Consider the following 6,000-nt stretch of genomic DNA (forward strand, 5'->3'; position numbering starts at 1 on the left):
GATGAGATGGCTGGATGGCATCACTGACTCGATGGACATGAATATGAGTAAACTCCGGGAGTTGGTGATGGACAGGGAGGCCTGGTGTGCTGTGATTCATGGGGTTGCAAAGAGTCGGACACGGCTGAGCAACTAAACTGAACAGTTCTTATGGTAACTGTCTCAACAGGCTTGGACTAAGGTGATGAGAGTCTTCTGGGGTGCAGTGTTTAAGGGCACTCACTTTCAGGGCCACACTGATGCCTCTGTGAATGTTTTACCCTGTACATATCTCTCTTGCTTCAACACAGTTCCTGCCCAGAACTCTGGTTCACAGACATAGAAACAAAACTCAGGGAAATGAAGTCACTCCCTGGACTCCCCCCAGCCCAGAAGATACAGATCCTGGACTCACAGTCTGTCTGTCCCACTACGTATCATTGTTGTATCACATCACACTGCCTGCAACGCAGTGTGAAAATGGACTGTCAGCTTCCACATTTTAGCCAGTGTCATGAATGAAAAAAACTGATCAGATCAGGTGGAAGTGCTGGCCTCAATAGGTAGGTTATTCCTGGGGACTCAGAGAACGGAGACAAGCACCCCAACATTAAGAGGCCTTTCCTGAGTCTCTTTCAACACCCAGTTTAGGTGCTAAATAATGCAAAACTGCTTACCCTTGAAAAGTGGCCAGAGTAATAGAGAACTGCATCTCACTGGTCAGAGGAAAAAAAAGAAGAAGAGATACATGATTCTCTAGCAAAACCTTCCTTATCAGCTCTGTTGGGGGAAGGAAAAAAAACAAGGCAAATAAATGACAAAAGCAGAGGAACCATCAATCACGCTGTTGTTGGTCTGCCAGGCCGGGCTGCAGGCATGCAACTCACAGGCCACCGTTTGGCTCCAAGGAGCTCTGCTCAGCCCAGCTCCAGGCAGCAGAGATAGCATGAGCCTGGTGCAAACCAAATCCTGGGATCCTCCTTGCAGCTCTGCCACTCACCTTTTCTGTGACTCTGATTAACTGGCTAAACTCCTCTGAGTTTCCTAATGTATAGCGCAGGGCACTGCAAGCATAGTCTCCGAATTCCTTTATAGCTCCAAACTCTCCAAGCCCCATAAGCACTGAATTACATGAGCCAAAAGAATGTTCTGAAATAGAATTTCTTCTCAAAGCATCTGTCTATCATCAGGAAAACTTTCTGGATCCTTCATATCCAATGTCTTGTCACTGCTGTTTTTTGCAGTTGATTAGTAAAATACATAAATAGACACATTTCAAATTGCTGCAATGAAAAATTTTATCCTTTCAATTTTCTGAGTGTTTTGAGTAGCATTAGCAAATCTTACCTATGTAGGAGGTCCCCATACTCTAAAAACTTTGTCACAGGCATCACATATGTCGCCTTTACAACCTCCAACTGGCAACTGAAGAGTTGTAATTAGAGTCAAGTAATAGCTTTATTTGTTCGTTCATTCATCCATCCATCCACTCAGCAAATATTATACTGGGTCATTTAGGCATAAGACTCTGTGAAAGGGGCCAGAAACTCAGAGATTAATAAAACAGAGTCTATATGATCCCCTAGAGGAGGAAACGGGAACCCACTTCAGTATCCTTGCCTGGGAAATCCCATGGACAGAGGAGCCTGGCAGGCTACAGTCCATGAGGTCAAAAAGAGTTGGATACAACTGAGTGACTGAGCGCGCGCACACACACACACTCTCTCTAAGAAAGGCAGTGTATTGAGGACATAGAGCACAAATATTTTGATGGAACTTTAGTCCAGTCCAGATCCCGCGTTAGCTTGTCACATAAGCTTTTTGACCTTGGGCAGCTTATTTAACCTCTCTGAAACTCAAGTTACTTTTCTGTGAAATGGGGATATTATCTACCAGTTGAGAGCAAGTGTGGATTAGATGAGTTAATAATGTAAAGCACCTACCACAAGATCTGGGGTATAAGCAACATAAACAGCTACTTTTATCATGAGCTTCAAGAACATTTTGAGTTGATGGCTGGGCCCAGCATGGAGAAGTGCTATTTTTGTTCACTTCTTTCTTGCTTCTTTTTGCAGAGGGCAGGTCTCCCACATGCTAATGATCTTGTGGCAGCAAGAGATGGACAGCTGACTGCCTGCATAGTTCTCTGTGGTGTGAGTAGTTGGGGAACTGTGCAGACCAGCTTCCAGTTCCAGGCTTGGCAATGAACCTTGGGGATTCCAACTCATATTTTCAAAAGGTCCATTTCCTTCCTAGGGGGCTTCCCTGGTGGCTCAGTAGTAAAGAATCTGCCTGCAGTGAGGGAAACCCTGGTTCAATCCCTGGGTTGGGAAGATCCCCTGGAGGAGGAAATGAAAACCCACTCCAGTATTCTTGCCTGCAGAATCCCACGGACAGAGGAGTCTTGTGGTCTACAGTTCATGGGGTAGACGTGTTGGCTACAACTGAGTGACTGACTCACTTCCTTCCCACATCAAAGGAAATGCTATCTCCCTTGGCCTGGCAGCCCAGATAATCTCAGCCACTCCCAGCTCAGTTCAGACAACCTGCCCAGCAAGCGGAAGTCCTTCTTCCCTGCCTCATGCCAAGTCCCAGAATTAGCCCAGCCTGACTGGGAACCCCCAGCCCAGCCCACGATGAGCTGAGCGGCTCTGAGAGCCAGTCCTTGAGGCAGCTCAGGGCATCCGCCTGGGACAGTCTGGAAAAGTCATTATAGAGGAAATGCCAGACACGAGGTACCCTGTCACGTAGTGAGGGGGACACTCAGCAGAAGGGATGGCGTGGCCCCCTCCTGCAATCTGAGCTCTGTCGGCAGGCAACTCAGTCCAGCAGGTTTTGTCATCTGGACTGTAATAAACCCCACTTCCTGAACCCCATGGCCCTCCGGGCTCTACACCAACCACGCCACCCGGCCCTGCATGTCCCCCTGCCTGCTCAGAGCCCAGCACACCTGCAGCTGCCATTTGGAGGCCTCAGGTGCCACTCGTGTGTACTAATGAAAAGTGCCCTCTGGCCACCTTGCAGGAGGGAGGGGATGGGTTCCAGCTAAGGCAAGGGAGTCTCAGCCTTGACTGCACTCCAGAGTCCCCTGGGAGCATTCACAATCCTGATTACCAGGCTGCAGACCAGACGCATTAAACGAAAGTCGCTGTAGGTGGGTACTAGGCATCAGGATTTTTTTTTTTTTAAGTTGGTCAAGTGATTCCAGTGTGCAGTTTAGATTGGGTACTTCTGCTGGGTTGGGACTCCAAAGGACATCCTTTCCTTCCCCTCTCCCTCTCTCCCTCTCTTACTCCCTCCCTCGCTTCCTCCTTCCTCCCTACTTCCTCCTTCACTGTTTACTAAAACAGCATATTCTGTGGTCAAAGCCCAGGGCTTACAGTCAAACCATTCTCACTTTGAATTCTGGCGATGCTGCCACAAACTGTGTGAGTCAAGGCAAAGTACTTCACTCCTCTGAAGCTCAGCTTCTCATTCTATAAAGCAGGAAAAATAAAAGGACTTGCCCTGGAGAATTCTTGGGGGATTAAATATCACAGATAAATGGTTTAATATGGCACCTAGCAATTATGATGTGCTCAATAAATGTGCCCTATATTTCTCCTAGCTATTATTGTAATTTTCCAAGAGCGGTGCTAGATGCTGGGGATACAAAAGAAACAATGTAGGCGTGATACTCACTGTCACACAACTAACTCTCTTCCCATTCAGTCTCTACATGGACCATGCCCCACATCACTGACCAGGACAGGGAAGATAGAGATTTATTATTATTATTATTTAATATACTTTTTTATTATGGCAATTTTAAAAAATATAATATACAAAATCCCATATATGGAAAGAAGTGGATATTCTAAGATCTGTGAGAATATGAAGTATTAACAACAATAGCTATTATACAGTGAACATCCTCAATGTGCCAGGCACAATTCCATCATACCACAAGCCTACGAGGGCACCTGCTAGGGGAGCACAGTACTGAACAGGATTCCATCACAAGCTCACAAGCCCTCAACATAATAAAAGCAATATATGACAAACCCACAGCAAACATTATCCTCAATGGTGAAAAATTGAAAGCATTTCCCTTAAAGCCAGGAACAAGACAAGGGTGCCCACTCTCACCACTACTATTTAACATAGTTTTGGAAGTGTTGGCCACAGCAATCAGAGCAGAAAAAGAAATAAAAGGAATCCAGATAGGAAAAGAAGAAGTAAAATTCTCACTGTTTGCAGATGACATGATCCTCTACATAGAAAACCCTAAAGACTCTACCAAAAAATTATTAGAGCTAATCAATGAATACAGTAATGTTGCAGGATATAAAATTAACACAGAGAAATCCCTTGCATTCCTATACACTAACAATGAGAAAACAGAAAGAGAAATTAAGGAAACAATACCATTCACTGTTGCAACAAAAAGAATAAAATACTTAGGAGTACATCTACCTAAAGAAATGAAAGACCTATATATAGAAAACTATAAAACACTGATGAAAGAAATCAAAGAGGACACAAATAGATGGAGAAATATACCATGTTCACGGATTGGAAGAATCAATATTGTGAAAATGACTATACTACCCAAAGCAATCTATAGATTCAGTGCAATCCCTATCAAGCTACCAACAGTATTTTTCACAGAACTAGAACAAATAATTTCACAATTTGTATGGAAACACAGAAAACATCGAATAGCCAAAGCAATCTTGAGAAAGAAGAATGGAACTGGAGGAATCAACCTCCCTGACTTCAGGCTCTACTACAAAGCCACAGTCATCAAGACAGTGTGGTACTGGCACAAAGACAGAAATATAGATCAATGGAACAGAATAGAAAGCCCAGAGATAAATCCACGTACCTATGGACACCTTATCTTTGACAAAGGAGGCAAGGATTTACAATGGAAAAAAGACAACCTCTTTAATAAGTGGTGCTGGGAAAACTGGTCAACCACTTGTAAAAGAATGAAACTAGAACACTTTCTAACACTATACACAAACTCAAAATGGATTAAAGATCTAAATGTAAGACCAGAAACTATAAAACTCCTAGAGGAGAACATAGGCAAAACACTCTCCAACAAAAATCACAGCAGGATCCTCTATGACCCACCTCCCAGAATATTGGAAATAAAAGCAAAATAAACAAATGGGACCTAATGAAACTTAAAAGCTTTTGCACAACAAAGCAAACTATAAGCAAGGTGAGAAGACAGCCTTCAGAATAGGAGAAAATAATAGCAAATGAAGAAACAGACAAAGATTAATCTCAAAAATATATAAGCAACTCCTGCAGCTCAATTCCAGAAAAATAAATGACCCAATCAAAAAATGGGCCAAAGAACTAAACAGACATTTCTCCAAAGAAGACATACAGATAGCTAACAAACACATGAAAAGATGCTCAACATCACTCATTATCAGAGAAATGCAAATCAAAACCACAATGAGGTACCATTACACACCAGTCAGGATGGCCGCTATCCAGAAGTCTACAAGCAATAAATGATGGAGAGAGTGTGGAGAAAAGGGAACCCTCTTACACTGTCGGTGGGAATGCAAACTAGTACAGCCACTATGGAGAACAGTGTGGAGATTCCTTAAAAAACTGGAAATAGAACTGCCATATGACCCAGCAATCCCACTCCTGGGCATACACACTGAGGAAACCAGATCTGAAAGAGACACGTGTACCCCAATGTTCATCGCAGCACTGTTTATAATAGCCAGGACACGGAAGCAACCTAGATGCCCATCAGCAGACGAATGGATAAGAAAGCTGTGGTACATATACACAATGGAATATTACTCAGTCATTAAAAAGAATTCATTTGAATCAGTTCTAAAGAGGTGGATGAAACTGGAGCCCATTATACAGAGTGAAGTAAGCCAGAAAGATAAAGACCAATACTGTATACTAATGCATAGATATGGAATTTTAAAAGATGGTAATGATAACCCTATATGCAAAACAGAAAAAGAGACACAGATGTACAGAACAGACTTTTGGACT

Source organism: Cervus elaphus, chromosome 4, assembly GCF_910594005.1.
Source record: "Cervus elaphus chromosome 4, mCerEla1.1, whole genome shotgun sequence".
In the NCBI taxonomy this organism is placed as follows: Eukaryota; Metazoa; Chordata; class Mammalia; order Artiodactyla; family Cervidae; genus Cervus; species Cervus elaphus.